Source organism: Lissotriton vulgaris, chromosome 7 (genome assembly GCF_964263255.1).
Source record: "Lissotriton vulgaris chromosome 7, aLisVul1.2, whole genome shotgun sequence".
Lineage (NCBI taxonomy): Eukaryota > Metazoa > Chordata > Amphibia > Caudata > Salamandridae > Lissotriton > Lissotriton vulgaris.
In genome coordinates this window covers 195,178,613-195,198,455 of record NC_141695.1, presented here as the reverse complement: position 1 = coordinate 195,198,455, position 19,843 = coordinate 195,178,613, and positions in this window count along the sequence as shown.

The window sequence follows — 19,843 nt, the reverse complement described above, 5'->3', positions numbered from 1 at the left end:
TTTGGGGAGTCTGCTGGTACTCCACAATTGCCTCTTCCGACACTGACACGGACGGTTAGGTCTCACGGCAGCCGGAGCACTGGACACTTTTTCCAGCCTCCCCGTCTCAGCTGTCGAGGGAGCACCACCTTCATAATTAGGGAATTGGGAATGAGTACTAAGAACTTAGGTACCCATCAGCGCTAAACCGCGCCACACCTTGAAGATTAAGGTATTACAGGTCCATGGGCTCCATGACCAGTAGCTGCTATTCTATTTATTTTTTACCATCTTATTAATACTTAACCCTTTTTCTGGTCCTGACGAAGCACCTATGGATACAGTAGGGACCACCAGGGAGCGCGAAACATGTTGACCTAAGAGAATTATTTACAGTTGTTGACCAGATCACTTGTAGTACAACCACTCCTCTTATTTGCTTTTAGAGGTTTTCTCCAGGACCCACCCCTTTTAATTGACCATACAGACCCAAGAATAAACTGACTCCGGGTACTGTAAGACCATTTTAACTCATCACATTTTTCCATAGGCCCCTATACCCACCTGCACAACTGCGGCATCTCCTTTAAAAGATCTCCATCAAAGAGCCCCTCCGTGGGGCACGTGAGGGACTGCAGCGCCACCCACACGAGGAGCAACGGCCTATGATGATAATTGACACTCGCAAGGGTGCCTGAGAACATTCAGGACAACAGGAGATTTTGTCTCACCACATTACTTCCCTACCACTCCTCAGAACGACAAACAAACCACTCTTTTTCTCTGGTAAAACTAGAAATCTTGGGTTTACCGATCTTTAGATCAAAGGAACTTTAGCCACCTTAGTGCAGACACGTGTTACTTTGGGAGCATTGGCACTGGACCTTAGTTTTTCATAACCAGCTCCCTGTCCCCCCCTTCTCGTTAGTGATAGTACTCAGCAATTGCTGCAAAGGGATTGGTCTTGGACTATAGGAGCAAGATATGGATGTTCTGGTACCTTCTGTTGTGCTTTTAATTAGGTTTCTATTGGTGTGGAAAGCTTTTTGCTAGACACTCCTTCATTTTCCTCTTAACTTCTAATGAGGTTTACATGATGCTTACACCTTCTTCCCTCCCTTTTTAGAAATCTCGGACTCTCTCCTTGTTCTATAAACTGTGCAGTGTGGGTTTCTTTAAGGAACACATCATTTGGATATTGTGCATTCTGTACACATTGTTTGGTTTTATCCTGTACTTTAAAATGCTTAAATTTAGAATACTTGAGCACCTGAATGTTATGGCTGCATCAAAAAACGTCCTGAATCATTGCCAAATTTGTTGATTGATGATTGACTAATAACTAATAAACATTTATTGTTGCAATACCATCCTTTTTGTCGTCATTGTGAAGCCTTTTGGGTTCACTGTATTTTAAAAATTTTTCTGATATTAGCTCCCTCTCGATGCATCAAGTCGACAACCAAAGGTCCATTTCAGTCATCAATTACAGCATCAGGGGCTGAGCAAAGTAGTCAAGAACCTACCATCAATAGAAAAACAGACCTATCCGGTATTGAGGAGTCACTAACTCTAAAATGGCCATCAACAGAAGTCCCTAACGTGTCGGATCAAGCAAGCCCAAATCCGGGAGTCAAACCAGCAACCCGGCTGAGGCTGCAGATACCGCCACAAACCAGGACATAGTCCAGGTGAATCAAACATATTAGGCCCAAGCTGGAGATGGCAGAAAACTAGGAAAAGCTCGGAAAAGAGAGCACATAGAGGAAGCAGAATTGACAGAAGAAAATGAAACACCAGAGCTAAAGCTGGAGTATGACCAAACGGAAATGCTCAAAATAGAAAATACCTCCCAGCTTACAACAGAGGAGTGGGAGAGGTTAGTAGCATCATACTCCCCAGTTATTAATCAGGAGGATGGCATTGAACAAGACATCAAACAGGAACCTGACACAACCCCAATTAAAGAAGAGCACTTAAAAAGTTCTGAATTACTGTGGTCGTCCTTGCTGAACACGTTCCAGTTATCAATAAAGGCTATGCAGTACCATTCAGACAAAATGGATATGCAATTATCCCTCCTAAATTTCCTAGCCATACATGTAGCCAATATCGATAACAAGCTGGCAGACATGAATGGTATGATTAAGAGGGTTCAAGCAGAAACAAAAATAGAGCAGCCCAGCCGCGCCTGCTACTCAATTATGGACAAACTTACAACAATTCCACAACTATTGGGGGGCATCTTGTCAGATTTAAAAAAGACAACTGATAACCCAAGAGAAGTTAACTCAGCCTGAGCGGAGGGGGTGAGTTAATCAGCCCAAACAGCCCGTAAGAGAGTAAAACTAAAAATGAAACCTACGCCGCAGCTGCAAGTAAAACCTCAATGATGCCCACTGAAAAACAACGAAGGGAAGGCTCCGCGCAAGTGAACACACAGCCCTGCCACATGCAGGGGCAACGGGGGAAGGCCATAGAAATTAACATTCATCAAAGCCCCCATAGCCAAAGCATAGGGGATGGAAGCACGGAAAAACCCAGGGAACAAAATAAAAGAGGGCAAAATCAAAAAAGGAAAGGAAGAAAAAAGACAATAACATAAAAGCATTCTTGAAAGAGGCAAACTTGATCACAAAAGAAGAAGAAAAAGCAGAAATAGTCAGGCCAACCACGACTATAAGATCACCATCGGTCAAGGAGACGGAACAAATTATACAAAGACAGAATGCGAATCACTCAAGTAAAGGCATAAACACCAAGCATCAAATAGAAATAACTCAACGAAAAAACAAATTCAACGACGGAACAAAGACGGCGGACAGTACTCATCCCAAATAACCCAACGGGTGGAACTGTCGGAAGAGAGAACCAAGGGAGCTTTCCTAGAACAGTGACCTGCACCATCAGATGACATGGAGGAACAAGATGTGCAGGTAGAAGAGCCAACACCCGGCAAGAGACCTGACTGCACACAGGCTAATTTAGTGATAGAAAACCTCAAACAACGGGACGACAGGCAGGTGGGAGCTGAAAGAGGTACAATCCTGTTCATTCCTGAATACAAATCAAGAGGTAGAGAGGACATCCTCAATCGAGGCAACATTTTACGCCTATTATCCCCTATCAGCAACTTGTCCAACATTAGCTTAAATGACCTAGATGTGGTGGAGTTTGCTGTCAGACCATGAGGTTACTAAAACAACATGGTGGAGGAAGGAAACAGTAATGAGAATTATGGAAATGGAAACTTGCTTTTAGGCCTGGGGGACACGCCTAAAAAGACAGGAAAAAATAGGGTATCCTGAACCACTATGCCAGGCATATAACGAGAGATACGGACTTAGCTTTCAAATCATACAAAAATCATTGAAAACGGAAAGTGTCCTGAAGTGGGCTCGAAACTCATCAGTGTCAAGGTTGGACACTAACTCACAGACCAACAGGCAAGCACAAGGGTCACTAGGTCAAGATGACTGGAACTGGATAGCAAGGACCATTAACACAAGGGCCTTGAGGAAAACACTCAATCAAATATCGCAACAAAACAACAATTAAGAATTTGTTCCTGTTACATAAACGGTCTAGGGAACAAAATAGAAGACATTCAGCTTTTACTTAATCTCCAAAAATGTGATATAATTTCCCTCCAGGAGACCTGGCTAGATCAACCACACCAAATTCAGGGCTTCAAATCATATAATCTACCACCTACAAGAAATGCTATATACGGTCACCTAAAAGTGGCCTAACAATATACACCTCTATAAAGAGTCTCAAAAAAATAAATAACAAAGACGCTAAACGGTTAGGCAATAACAGCATACTTTCAATAGAACTGGAGGTATGGGGAAAAGACCAATAGCAAAAGCTAACACTGATAAATGTATATTTACATCCTGTGAGAAAAAAAACGGGATGAACTTACTGACGGCAGAAGTGATAAAAACATTGGCTGAGGAGGCAACATCCAACCTCATAATAACAGGGGACTTCAATATGTATTTTGGAGGGCCCCAGACAAGGGACTCACTTCTGGAAGACCATTTCTTGGTGTGGGATATACCACAACAGGAGGCAAGCAAATGGGGCAAACAAAATCGGTTGGCAAGGGACAGCGTAAAGGACCTAGAACACCTCAACCTAGTAGCTCTAAATGGTCGCTTCACAGGTGACAGCCCCCCGGGAGCCACTTTTCACAATTTGACTGTCCGCTCAACTATAGACTTTACATTTTCATCCCTACAGTTTTTCGGCAAAGTCACGGACTTCCAAATAGGAACAATGCCAGCCAGCGACCATCTACCGCAAGAAATTACCCTTAACATTTATGGGGTAGTGGTATCCACAGCAGTAGTAAATTTAGGATTCTCCGTTTCGGTGGCACATAAAAGAATAAAATGTAATACGCATAACCTGGAAGGCTTCGCGAATGAAGTGAAAAAGCTGTGGGAAAAATGTACAGCAATTCAGACAGACAATCTAAGACACTGGGAGCAATTCACAAGCGGACTTGGGTTAGCACATACAAGGAAAACTAAGACCCACATGGAGTTCTGGACTTTTTGGTTCCGTCCAGAGGTGTCAGGGAACAACACCCAAAGACCCCGGAGTTCCACCTGCCTTGGTGCGCAAATGAACAGAAACACGGGCTTCTCGATGGTGGCGTCAAAGACCAAAGGTTTATTACTGCAGGGACACAGAAGTCACAGAAACTACGCATGGGCAGTGTCTAGGAGTCTGTTCGATTTGTACATAGAGGGTTGCTCCTTATATACTAAAAATTGTGCTCCAGGCAAATATTTCACATGTTAGTACATTCCCAAACCTTTGTGTCCTAAAACAATAAATATTTGGCGTTACTCAGGAATTGTTGATACAATCTGATACGAAACATCCACGAAGAGGGGTCCCCACTAGTTCATCACAATTCCCTGTCAATATTGTATTCAGGACCCGGACCGCCTCATCGTAAAGTTCGTTACCTCCCCCTAATAAAGTTTCAGAAAGAAAGGAACGGAGCCAGGTGTGGAAGATAGAAAAGCGGGATAAGAGATGCTTGTGGGTTGTAAATGGGCAAGGCTACCGGCTTCGGCCGCCTAATCATGATCAGGACAATGGACACGAGAACCAGTTCAGGTGGGCTGGCCTCGGGCAGAGGAGGCAGCCTTTGTCGAGTCATGCAGCTACAGCGTGATCTGGTTTAAGGTGCACGTGTCATGATAGAGGTGAATCTCCGGCTAAGGCTACGTGTCCTTAATCGAAATGAAGTGATCAGAGGTTATTGCGTATGTGAGGGCAAGAAACACAAAATGGCGGCCATGATCTAAGATGGATGCCGTGGGTAGATCAGAAATGTGTTCATTACAGGAGTGCTCTTGTTCGTATCGTAGCGAAAACACCAGGATATGCTAAATGGATCATTTGCGGTTCGCTGATACTAATATTATGTATTTCCGACAATATTGAAAACACGGGTTCAAATCGTCACGGAACCTCAGACCCTCCTTTTGCCCTTACATAGGCAATTACTCAGTCTATATCAGAGTCTAGTTCTATACTCATCAGGTCAGTGACATGCTGTTGTATCATCATTCTTTCTCGTGCCTTTTCTCCAACTGCAGGTGGTTTCCTAAGACAAGTTGCAGCACAAAGGCTACACAAAGCGGGACCACACTGGATAATCAGGCAGCATGAGAATAGGAATACTAAGATGACCCCAATGACCATTAGAACTTTCCATCCCCACGCTGAGATCAGAGTCCAAAACCATTCCATAAAGGACCAGTTTCCCTTATCTACGTGAATAGAGTCGGAAATCTTGTGTAGCTTAGAGATCGCCTCATAGACTGTTGGAGCATTATTAGGAATAAAGACACAGCAGCTCGATTGGATCATTCTACATACCCCACCTCGGTCTGCAAGTATAACGTCTAGAACCATACGATTCTGCAGCGTCATGAGTCTATCCGCCTGAAGCTCAGCTGTCAGATTGCTAAGGGCACCAGCAGTTTCGGTAATAGTAGATTCAACTACCCGTGTTAGCTGACGTATGTTTCTACTATTGGCCATAGGTCCCCAGAATGGAAGGAAGCCTTTGAAGAAGTCTCCAGCTTCCTGACCAGCGGTATCTTCCTTGCTGAAGACACCTCTCGCTACTCTGGTTCTGTGGTAGTCAGATGAAGCAGTGTATGTTGGAGGCAACAATCGAGCAATATAGCATGAACCTGAAAAGTCAGCAGGTAACCATGTATATGCCCGGTCTCGACAAATGAAGTAGGTACCCCTAGCAGTAAGGAAGGCAGGGGAAGAGTTAGCCGGAAACACATAAGTTTCAACGCACTCGCTCCTCCCTAGCTGAGCTCTCGGATTTCTCCCATTACCTTGCAGACAGACCTGACCTCGGTGTGGTACGACCCAGATTGGAGTTGAGCTTTTACGCTTGCTTTCTCCTAAACTAAGGCGATATTCTGAAGTATTCCAACTTAAATACACTCGCAGTTCGTCTCTAGGGTATGATGGAGTATTATTGACATCCTTGATCATGTCAATAATTCCCTGGACTAAGGCTTTGTTGGCAGAGTTATATTTAGTGGAACGTGGTGGACGTGGAGGATAGGTTTCAAGGGCATAAGCAAAGATGGTTTGAAGGGCCTGAAATGATCCATTGTAGCTGAAAGGCAAAACCAGATAAGGAATACCTTTATCCATAGTGTGGGGTATCAAGCCACACACCCAGCAGTCTGTAGTGTTAACTACTAGTTGGTGTTGGTGCAAGAGCTGTACAAAAGTGTTGTTAATGAATTCTGAGCGTCGGGCTTGCTCATGTTCAGGAAACGAGTGAAAAGAGTGTATAGAAGAAACAGTAGAAATGGCAGGATCAAGGGGAGGTACTGTAGTAACTGGCACAAAAATCAGATTTATACTAAAGACGATTCCACCCACCAATGTTGCTAAAATGATCAAGAATGTAATGGCACATTGCATCAGAAAGCATTTGCTACGAAGAATTCTGTAAAGTCTGTTTCTGCGAACGTAAATCACATTCCCTCGTTGCAGCGCAGGAAGCTCCATCTTCTACAATCCGCTCGCGACCACTGATGATGTGTACGTAGATGAAAATGCCTCTATCAGCCCTGGGAGTTCCCAGAACCAACAGAAAGATCGACCTTGTGTCAGACCCCTGCAAATCCAACTAGGCACACAGCCACGACCCTACGGCTACCCAGACGGCAAGGCAATTTTTAAAACAATAAAATAATAGCAAACTTCCTGGCTGTGGGCAAAAGTTCAATATTTTAAAACATCACAGTATGCAGTTGCCTGCTTTATTTGTCCATTTTTCGGCTTCTTAAGTTATATCTCTGTTTCGCAGGTACTGTCTGATCGGCAAAAAGCGTTTCACTGGTAGCTGTTGCAATGTTCAGGTTCGCAGATGACAGAGTCTTTTCTGATGCAGGTGACAAACGTTCAGTGTTCAAAGGAGTCTTTTCTGAAGGGGAGTCAGAGCTTGGAGTGTCAGTTATTAATTCGGCATCGCTGAAAGGGATGAACTTCGGAGTGCTTTCAAATTCGGAGGAACCAATTCCCTTCTTCACCCAGTCGTCGTAAGGAAGCGGCAAAGGGACACGCTTAACATGGGACGCGTGCACCCAATGCTTGCGTCCAGCCACACGAACTGCTGTCCTCGTTGAAAGTAGGACCTGGAAAGGACCGACGTAGCGTGGCTGAAGGTTCTTTGTCCTCGCAAAGTTCCTGATGACGACAAATTCTCCCGGTTTCAGCTGATGCCCTGGACTCTCCGGAGGTTTTGGCAAAGCATCGAAAACCTGTTGATGAATAAGACTCAATTTAGCAGTCAAGTCGTAAAGGTAGTCTATCAACATAGGATATTCTATGGAACAAAACTGTTTAGGCCTCGGCACACCCCAAATATTTGCCGGACGGCCGAAGACTATCTCATACGGACTAAGCCCTACTCTAGAATGTACAGTTGCTCTCGTTGATAACAAGGCCAAAGGAAGTGCGTCTGGCCAGGCTAAACCCGTGGATGCCTGTATTTTAGCTATCTTCAGTTTGAGGGTGCCATTGTAACCCTCCACTAAACCAGCTGACTGGGGATGGTTCGCACTGTGGAATTTCTGTTTCAGCCCTAGGCCTGCACACACACTCTGCATAACTTTCCCTATAAACTCACTTCCGTTATCTGACCATACAATCCGTGGCATTCCAAATCTAGGGAAATATTCCTTGAGAAGAATTTTGGCAGTTGATAAGGCAGTATTGTCCTTCAGTGGGTATGCTTCTATCCACCTGGAAAAAGCACAAACCACCACTAGGACATATTTTAAATTATTACAGCGGTCCATGTGAATGAAGTCTAACTGAATCACTTCAAAAGGGCAGGAAGGAGGAGCGAAATGACCAGCAGGGGTTGGAGTTCCCTTGCCAGGATTATGCATCAGGCATACCATACAGTTTTTCACCACTCTCTCTGCACACTTACTGATTCCATCATTCTTCCAGACTGGAGCCAACATCTTACAGATACCTTTAGAACTTATGTGCGCCACTCCATGCGCCATTGTCACCACTGCAAGCACATACGCATCAGGCAACATCCAACGCTGCTGTTCGGTCAAATCAATCCAACATCCATTCGAGTCCAACTTGCCCGTACTTTCTCTCCATATACGTTTCTCTTCCTCAGTTGCTTCTTTCTGAATCTCTTTCACACTTTCCATTGTGTCCTCACACATTCCAGACCCAGCGATCCATCTTGCAGACGTTGCAACATACATTCTGCTCATCATGTCTCTAGCTGTCTGTTTAGCAATTTCGTCAGCAAAAGCATTTCCTCGACCAACATCATCCGTGATTGCTTTATGAGCACTGCACTTTACAATCGCAACTTCAGTCGGCAAGGTTAGTGATTCCAACAAGTCGTTAACTAGCTGACCATGTTGAATCTTAGTCCCATGGGACGTAATGAAACCTCTTTCTCTCCACAAACGGCCAAAACTATGGGCCACGCCAAATGCGTACTGACTGTCTGTAAAGACATTCACTCTCTTTCCCTTAGCTAAAACACACGCTCTTGTTAGAGCTATTAATTCTGCAGCTTGGGCAGAATTCTGACTCACTCTTGCAGTTTCCACAATCGTCTTCAAAGTCGTTACTGCATAGGCAGCAGTCACATCACCATTCTCCAATTTAAAACATGACCCGTCCACATACAGCGTACCATCTGGATCTGATAATGGAGTATCCCTCAAGTCAATGCGTCCTTTTGTCTCTTCCTCCGTTTTAAAACAGCAATCATGTGGCTCGGAATCACTCGACTCTTGATTAGCCGGCAACAACGTTGCTGGATTCAACACATTACATCTTTTGATCTGGATATGACTCGCTAGTAATGTCAGCTCGTAACCAGATAGTCTCGCACTAGTAAGGTGTTGTGTCTTCGTTCGATTCATGAGTGTGTCCACTGCATGAGGAACCATGACCACTAGCATGTTGTTCATCACCAAACCAGCAGATTGTCGAATGGAAGCCGCAGCTGCCGCTGTAGCTCTCAAACAACTGGGTAACGCTCTAGCTACCGGATCTAATGTTGATGAAAAATACGCACAAGGGCGTTGTTTATCACCAAATTTCTGTGTCAGGACACTCAACGCGCAACCTTCTCTCTCGTGAACGTAGAGCGTAAATGGCTTACTGTAATCGGGTGTACCCAATACAGGAGCTGAACACAAAGCTTTTCGTAATTCAGTAAAACTCTCCTGACATTCATCAGACCATGGCACCGGACTCGGAACATTTTTCCCAGTCAAGGCTACCAATGGTTTCGCTAAAAGAGAAAAATTTGGGATCCACTGCCTACAGTAAGAGGTAATACCTAGAAAGGCACGTACTTCTCTCTGTGTGCGTGGAACACTCATTTGCGTAATTGCTTTTACTCTTTCTGGGGTCAACTTCCTTCCCTCCTTTGACAAGAGATGACCTAGGTAGGTCACTTCTTGGCAGCAGTATTGCATCTTGGAAGGAGATACCTTGTGATTCAAATTAGACAAATGATGTAATAAGGAAATTGTAGCTGCTTTGCAAGTTTCCTTGTCATCGGCAGCCACTAAAAGATCGTCTACATACTGTACTAGGGCAGAACCTGGAGGAAGGACAAAAGAATCCAACTGGCTTTTTAATGCTTGACTATAAATAGATGGACTTTCACAGTAGCCCTGTGGAGCGCGTTTAAATCTGAAACTTCGACCTCCTAGACAGAAGCCGAAAATATCTCTGCTTTCTTTGGCTATTGGAATGCTGAAAAAGGCATTCTTCAAGTCGATGACTGAGAACCAAGTAGCTGTAGCAGGAATCAATGTTAACAATGCAGTAATGTCGGGAACCACAGGAAATTGCGGAACCACAATCTTATTAACTTCTCTAAGGTCAATGACAAACCTGTACACTGGAGGTTTTGTAGGATCAGTTCGTTTCAGAATCGGTAGTACAGGACTGTTACAAACATTTCCTCTAGTTTCTTCAACCACACCTTTCTTAATCAAATCTTGCACAATCAATAAAAGTGCACGTTCTCCTTCACTAGATATTTTATATTGAGGAATTCTTGGAAATTTCACATTTGCTTTCAAAGTGACTACATATGGTGGTATTTCTAAAAGGCCTACATCATTAGGACCAGTCGCCCAAAGAGAATCAGGGAGTGAGCGCAGCTCTGGCGGGAGTGCATCCATTGACAAGTACATCGGAGAAGTTATTCTTTTACCCAACGTAAGCTGTACCCCTTCCGGAGAACAGTACAATGTCGCATATAGTCGTTTTAACAAGTCTAAACCAAGCAGATTTTCATTACAACCCGTCGTCAAAATCAAGGGTGCTCTCAATTGACACGGTCCAACAGAAATAGACAAAGGACCAGATATAGGGTTGTAAACAGGGGCGCCTGAAAAACCTATGGAAACATTTGTTGAGCCGGACAAAGGTGCGCCAGGGAGTTTCGCATGAGTGATAGAACTTTTTGCGGCACCAGTATCCAACAGAAACGGTTCGACTACACCTGATGTTGCTACTGCAACATAAGGCCCACTCTGATCCACTGGAACTGATACTACTCCCTCTCTCTGTCCATGGCTGTCCTAGTACCCATTTTGCTGAAATCCCTCATCCACTTCACAATAGTCTTCAACAAGATATTGCTGAGATCTATTTTGCTGGGCTGACTGTCCATTTCTCTGATCAAAGTGATTGGAGGGACGGTCATTCGTCTGCGGAGGCATAGCACCTCGCCCTCGACCTCTAGAATTCTGCACAAAACCACCACGACCTCTCTGAGCTGCTGCTGCATTATTTTGCGCTAAGATCGGACATTCATTTTTGTAGTGACCCTCTTTCTTACAGTACGCACATTGGTTCCACTGATATTGAGGCCTTGTTGAACTATAATCTGTCCTTTGATACGAACCCTGTTGCATATTAGTCTGATTCGTGCGAGGCGGATACGCCTGCTGCAACAGAACTTTAGTCTTTAAATCTTTCGTTTTCTTTTCTGATTTCTCCTTTTCCTCTTTATCCCTATTTTCGTAGTACTGTGCAGTTGCAAGTATTTGCGCAGTTGTTGATACAGCCCACGCACTCTCTGAATCTTTTAACTTATTGCATAATTCAGGTAACAAATTATGCACAAATTTATCGACAAACAGTCTCTGTCCTCCTTCTGTGCTCATGTCCTGACCACTATGATCTACGAAAGTCTCTTCGAACCTCGTGAAGAAGTCGGAGACACTTTCATCTTTCTTTTGCTTGCATGCGGATAATTTGTCCCAATTAACACGTAATGCAGGCATCAGAGTCTTCATTAAGTCAATTATTCTACCTGGAAGATTAGCAATTAGGGGTTCAGGTTTCGCACCACCCGTTTGCTGGCCATCCGCTGCAGTGATGGCTGCCCAATCACCACCTAAGGCCACTTGATGATCCTCTCTACGAATTTTAGCCCAGACTGGTTGAGGAACTACATTTCCAAATAACATATCAATGTCTGCTAAGTTCATTACGCAAGCTTCAACCGTCTGTGTTAGTTCCTTGTAATATCCAGCAGGATTTTTGCGCGGATCTGGTAAGGCCTGTTTCACTGCTAGCACTTCAGCCCGTTTCCACGGAATGTGTATCCACACTCTTTGGAACCCTGCTGGAACAGCTGCAATACCAGCATTATTATCAGCTGCCACTGCTTCACGCCAAATTGGAGGAACCTCCCTCATTGGATATTGGCGGCTCAGTTTCGTCTTACCTTTCTCTAAATCTCTCGGTGAACGAAGAGATGGATCATTCCTAAAACTTAAAACAAGTTCCATCGCTTCTTTTATATTATCGCCCACTATCATTCCTGCAGCAAACTCTTTTTGAACTTTAATTAAATCTTCCAAGTCTGATTCAACATCATCTTCCTCTATTTCCTCACGTAACAACGAGCACATCTCATCAAAGACGTACCGTTGCGTTGGTTCCTTCCATTGCATAAACGTATCTAGCACATCTCTCGTACTATATCTTCTACTCTTCGAAATCCATCTGAGAGCCGTGGAATCTAAAATTCCCCGTTCTTCAATACTTGGATGCTGACTACGTCTCTGAACAGAGTCAGAAGTAGGAGTCTTGATTAAAGTTTTATAGAAAGGGGACAGTATATTAGTAACAGAATCAGTGATTCTTCGACGTACAGAAAGTGGAGTTAACACACTCGCAGACGTAGAAAACACAGTAGAGGTAGGAACAGATAGCGAGGCAGTAGGAGTATCGAGAAAAATAGTTTGTGAAGTAGTAGGTGTAAGCGAGACAGATACAGGTATAGAAGTCGGCAACCCAGGAAGAGGAGGAGCCGTGGGAACATTCACATTCACTACAGGAGGTACAGGAACTTGATTCTGAGGGGCAGGAGCAGGAATGCCAGGTTGTCCAGCAACCGGCAATTGAACATTCGGGACAAGTGGAGCCGTAGCACCTTGTGCATACGGTGGAGGTGACCGTAACAGATAAGACAACAGAGGATCATTTTCGGGATCCTCTAGTATCTTAGCCGTTTTCGATGGCAAGGCAGGGTAGCACTTGTCAATCGCTAAATTATGCTCTCTAATGGCCACATCTATAGCCTTCTCGCACTCGCTATCTTGAAGTTGTTTAGTTGCTTGCTCTAGAGTCAACTCTTCTTTCTCTTTCTGTTCTTTCTTAAGTTTCTTCATTTCTCTCTGTTTGGATTCCTTTCGCCAGTACTGGAAAGAATCAAACATTGCCGGCCGGGCTTTCTTCCTAAACAATTTCGCTTCTAAATTGTCAAGAATTTCGGGTTCAAAACTACCATGCAGTGGCCAACTAAGGACACCATCCTTCGCAGTGTAACGGACCCATACCTCATTATAAGATATAGGACCCACACCGTGTTTACAATATAAATCATATAGGGGAGTCCCAATCGGAGGAACCAGACAGGAATCCTCCAACCGTGAGTCACTGTTGCAACTGAAGCACGACAACATACAATTTCTCCGACTTACCATTTTCAGTCTGGAACACAAAACAAACAAAACACGAAACAAATATGTGCACTTGAACCAAGAACTCAGGCCTAACAAAACCAAACTAATGTATCGATACCCAAACTGAACCAAATAGATTATCGTGACCAGAACAACTAGTGATAATCCTACGAAACCAAACCAAACTAAGAACCAATCAAGGATTTTTAACAACCCTCACAAAGTAACCAGCTAGCTACCACTAAATACTTAACTGAGGCACTGAAGACGTCACCAAGGAGAAACCCGTCACGTTTCGCTGTACTAAGGGCTGCACCTCGGGTCCAAGACAGGGCGACGGTCAAGGCAACGGCCCACTGCAGCCGTCCTGAACGGGAACCCTCGTGGAAGAGAACTTCGGGCCACTTTTGCGATATGCCGGGATCGATGAAGTGGGGCGCCTCCCTCGGAAATCTTCACACGAAGCTTCTCGAACTCTTCAGGCTTTTGGACCGGTACCGAATGACGTCGCCCCATGTTGGGCGCCAATTGGAGTTCTGGACTTTTTGGTTCCGTCCAGAGGTGTCAGGGAACAACACCCAAAGACCCCGGAGTTCCACCTGCCTTGGTGCGCAAATGAACAGAAACACGGGCTTCTCGATGGTGGCGTCAAAGACCAAAGGTTTATTACTGCAGGGACACAGAAGTCACAGAAACTACGCATGGGCAGTGTCTAGGAGTCTGTTCGATTTGTACATAGAGGGTTGCTCCTTATATACTAAAAATTGTGCTCCAGGCAAATATTTCACATGTTAGTACATTCCCAAACCTTTGTGTCCTAAAACAATAAATATTTGGCGTTACTCAGGAATTGTTGATACAATCTGATACGAAACATCCACGAAGAGGGGTCCCCACTAGTTCATCACAATTCCCTGTCAATATTGTATTCAGGACCCGGACCGCCTCATCGTAAAGTTCGTTACCTCCCCCTAATAAAGTTTCAGAAAGAAAGGAACGGAGCCAGGTGTGGAAGATAGAAAAGCGGGATAAGAGATGCTTGTGGGTTGTAAATGGGCAAGGCTACCGGCTTCGGCCGCCTAATCATGATCAGGACAATGGACACGAGAACCAGTTCAGGTGGGCTGGCCTCGGGCAGAGGAGGCAGCCTTTGTCGAGTCATGCAGCTACAGCGTGATCTGGTTTAAGGTGCACGTGTCATGATAGAGGTGAATCTCCGGCTAAGGCTACGTGTCCTTAATCGAAATGAAGTGATCAGAGGTTATTGCGTATGTGAGGGCAAGAAACACAAAATGGCGGCCATGATCTAAGATGGATGCCGTGGGTAGATCAGAAATGTGTTCATTACAGGAGTGCTCTTGTTCGTATCGTAGCGAAAACACCAGGATATGCTAAATGGATCATTTGCGGTTCGCTGATACTAATATTATGTATTTCCGACAATATTGAAAACACGGGTTCAAATCGTCACGGAACCTCACACATAACAATGGAAGCCCTAAACCTTCAAAGCCTCACAAAGCACCCTCACTCCACGGATGGTCATGACAAGGGTATAAAACAAAACTCCTATCTAAAGCATCTTAAAAGAAATATCGAAAAAGTACAGCAGCAATTTCATCGAGAAGGACCGAATATCGCTGTTCAAAAGGAACTGCAAAAACTAAAACTCAGTGAAAAGAAATGAATGCGGCACGCAAAAAGGGAAGCAGAGGAAGAGCTATGGGCTAAGCTTCTTCAATCAATCACTGCATTTATAAAGTGCGCTACATACCCGTGAGGGTCTCAAGGCGCTGGGGGGTTGGGGGGGAAGGGTGGCCCGCTACTGATTGAAGAGCCAGGTCTTGAGGAGTTTTCTGAAGGCCAGCAGGTCTTGAGTCTGTCGTAGGCTGGTGGGGAGAGTGTTCCAGGTCTTGGTGGCGAGGTAGGAGAAGGATCTGCCGCCGGCAGTGGTTTCCTGGATACGAGATACGAAAAACTGTGGCGAGGGCGAGGTTGGCTGAGCGGAGGTTTCGGGTTGGGGTGTGGAAGCTGAGACGGTTGTTGAGGTATGTGGGTCCGGTGCTGTGTAGGGCTTTGTGCGCGTGGATGAGGAGTTTGAAGGTGATCCTCTTGTTGATGGGGAGCCAGTGCAGGTTCTCAGGTGGGGTGTGATGTGGCTGCGTCAGGGGACGTCGAGGATCAGTCGTGCGAGGCGTTCTGGATTCGTTGAAGTCGTCTCAGGAGCTTGGTTGTTGTTCCTGAGTAGAGGGCGTTCCCGTAGATGAGTGCCAGGGTAACGTTTTTTCTTGTGTTGGGAGGGATCCATTTGAAGATCCTGCAGAGCATGCGGAGGGTGTTGAAGCAGGACGCGGACACGGCGTTGACTTACCTGGTCATGGAGAGGGTGGAGTCGAGGATGACCCCCAGGTTGCGTGCATGGTCTGTGGGTTCTGGGGCTGTGCCTAGCGATGTGGGCCCCCAAGAGTCGTCCCAGGCTCATGGGGTGGTTTCGAGAATGAGGACCTCTGTCTTGTCTGAGTTCAGCTTCAGTCTGCTGTCATTCATCCATTCGGCTACGGCCTTCATTCTTCTGTGGAAGTTGGCTTTGGCAGTGTGGGGGTCTTTGGTGAGGGATATGATCAGCTGGGTGTCGTCAGCGTAGGAGATGATGTTGAGGTTATGTTGTCGTGCGACGTGGGCGAGCGGTGCCATGTAGATAATGAACAGCGTCGGGCTGAGGGAAGATCCCTGTGGGATGCCACAGATGATCTCGGTGGATTTCGAGCGGAAGGGTGGGAGGCGGACGCTCTGGGTTCTGCCGGAGAGGAAGGATGTGGTCCAGGCCAGGGCCTTCTCTTGAATTCCGGCATCATGGAGGCGTGCTGATAGGGTGCGATGGCATATTGTGTGAAAGGCTGCTGATAGGTCCAGGAGGATGAGGGCGGCTGTTTCTCCTTTGTCCATCAGGATCCTGATGTCGTCAGTGGCGGCGATGAGGGCGGTCTCAGTGCAGTGGTTGCTGCGAAAACCGGATTGGGAGGGGTCCAGGATGTTGTTGTCTTGGAGGTAGCGGGTTAGCTGTTTGTTGACAATCTTCTCTGTCACTTTTGCCGGGAACGGAAGCAGGGAGATGGGCCGGAGGTTCTTGAGGTCCTTGGGGTCCGCCTTGGGCTTCTTCAGAAGGGCGTTGATCTCGGCGTGCTTCCAGCTTTCCGGGCTAGTTGCTGTCTCGAAGGAACTGTTAATTGTTTTTCGGAGGTGGGGCGCAATGGTTGTGCTGGCTTTGTTGAAGATGTGGTGAGGGCAGGGGTCAGATGGGGATCCGGAGTGTATGGAGTTCATAATTTTGATGGTGTCTTCGTTGCTGACGTTGGACCAGATGGTCAGGCGGCTGGTGCGGGTGTTGGTTGCAGGGGTGATGGACTGGGTGGTGGGTGCGGGGGTGTCGGAGTTGAAGCTGTCATGGATGTCGGTGATCTTGAGGTGAAAGAAGGCGGCCAGGGAGTCGCACAGGTCTTGTGATGGTGGGATGTCGGTGTTGGAGCTGGGGTTGGAGAGTTCTTTCACGATGCTGAAGAGCTCTTTGGTGTTGTGTGCGTTGTTGTCTAAGCGGTCCTTGAAGGCGGTCCTCTTGGCGGTCCTGATGAGTTGGTGGTGTCTGTGGGTGGCGCTCTTGTGGGCTCTGTGGCTGTCTGGTGCTCGTTCATGGAGCCATTTCTTCTCCAGCTTCCGACAGGTGCGCTAGGAGATCCGGAGGTCTTCAGTGAACCAGGTGGCTTTCTTGTTGGTGTGGTTGGTTGTGGAGGTCTTGAGAGGGGCGAGGGTGTCAGCGCAGTCGTTGATCCACTGTTTGAGGAAGGTTGCGGCGGTGTCTGGGTCAGTGGGGTTGGCGGGTGGTCTCAGGGTGAGGGTGGTAGTCAGTTGGTCCTTGGTGATCTTGCCCCAGCAGTGGTGTGGCAGCTGTTGGGTGCGGTGGTGTGTGGTGGGTTTCCTGAAGGTGAAGTGGACGCATCTGTGGTCGGTCCAGTGGGGTTCGGTGGTGTGGTTGAAGGTGACGTGGGGGCTGGTGGAGAAGGTGGGGTCCAGCGTGTGTCCGGCGGCGTGGGTGCAAAAGGAAATAATACCAGCGGAAGATTCTAAAAAATGGTGAACACCCTCCAGAACCCAAAAAGCCCATGCACTAATTCTCACCTTACTGAAGAAGCTTGGTCCAAATACCTTCTCGTTCATTTTAACACTGCATCAATGATGTCCATCATGAGGCAACCAGACCACGACAGCAAAATCCAAGCCTGTTCCCTACAATCGGACACTACTTCACTGAACTTCACTGAAAAACAAATTATACGTAGGATAGCGAATGGAAAGACAGAGGGGGCACCGGGCCCTAATGGGATCCCTCCCACTCTGTACAAACGAAACCCGGAATACTGGGCAGCGGCATTATTCCCGGCATTATTGGAGCTCTATAATTGCTCCAATTCATAGGAAAGGCAACACAAATGACCCAAAAAATTACAGACTTGTTGCCTTATTCGACAATGAGGCCAAATATTATGCTGGTCTTATACAAGAGGAGCTCACAAAATGGACTAACGAAAACGCTGTGATACTCATCACCCAGACAGGTTTTCACAAACAAATGGGAACAACGTCAAATATTTTGGCATTATCACTTTTAATAGACGCCGTTAAACTAGCCAATCTGCCTCTTTACGTGTGTTTCATTGATTTCACTTCAGCGTTCGACAACATCAACAGAAAGCTATTATGGGAGAAGCTGGCAAACAGGAAAATTCCATCAACCCTACTATCACAGTTGATGTTTCTACATACGAACACGTGGGTACAAGTCAAGTTGGGAACAGGAGACCGTCTGTCAAGAAAAATACGGACAACCAAGGGCCTCAAACCAGGGTACGTTAGCGCCGACATTATTCAACATCTTCATGTCTGACCTTTCACAGAAACTCAACAAAAGTAACTCTCACGCCCCGAACTTAGGAGGTCTTACCCTCTCAAACCTGATGTATGCTGATGACATTGTGCTGATCAGCCGAACGCCGATAGGGCTACAACATCTAATCAGTACAACATACAATTACTCGACAGCGAACAGCCTAAGCATTAATCTCTCGAAAACAAAAACTATGAGAATAAACGCTAAGACATCCACACCAAAGTTTTGCTGGCAAATGGGAGGATTCACACTCGAAACCATGGAGGAATACAAGTATTTGGGCGTAATCGTGGACAGAAAAGGATCTTTTCAACAACAGAAGGAAGCAATAAAACAGAGAGGAATTAGCACAGCGATCGCACTAAGGAGCCTCAAAATGAAAGCAGTCAGCCGTAGTTTCACCCCACTGCAACAAGCCATTCAGGCAAAATTAACATTGGCCATTACTTATGGGAGCAAATGGATCCGAGGGAGGGACGTCCAGATATTGGACAGCACTATATCTAAGGCCATTAGAATGATATTCAACCTGCCTAATTACACCCCGCAGGCACACATAAGGCTCAAATTCGGCCTGAGGAACTAAAAAGTAAAACGAATGGGTGCCTATGCAAAAAGATGGCATAAAATCCGGAGAGGAGAAGACTCTAGCTTGAATTACCACCTATGGAAGAAGATATAAAGAAAAAACAATTGCGCAAAATATCTAAAGCACTCCATAGAATCATAAGAATTACATGAGGACTGGAAGAGCATTGGGTCACATAACACCTCCAAACAGCTAGTAAATAAATCAGTAAGAATAGTTTTGCTAATAGAGCCAAAAGGGCTCATGGCTGGACAGTCATCCAAACTATACCAGCAGCTCCTGCCAACGCTACTTAGGAGTCGGGTTCACTCAGCGTACAAAGGAGAGGTTTATACGCCAACGGCTGGGCATACTTCCATCACAAAACCACCTTCCCCCATGGAAAAGGCCCCAAACAACAATGAATTGTCGTTTATGTGGGAATACAAAAGAGGACATCCTCCATTTAATATGCATTTGCAAAGGTCTAGAAAAAGAGCGCAGACATCATCTAAAACCGTCCCTAAAGAAGGTACGAATAAGAACATGCCGGCAGGCGGTCAAGGCATGTTTTGATGGCAAAAACATCGAATTAGCAAGCCATTTTGTCAAATTTCTGGAAAAAGCAGAAAAACCAGATTGACAGAAGGGAGGGACAAGATGAAGCAAACCCATGCGGCAAATACAATTTATTTACTCATTCAGCATGATCAAGGAACAATCCCCTTAATACCTTAATGCAAGTTTGCACGTAACAAAACAGCAGAAGCGGTCTCTAACGAGCCATAAAAAATCCCTCGA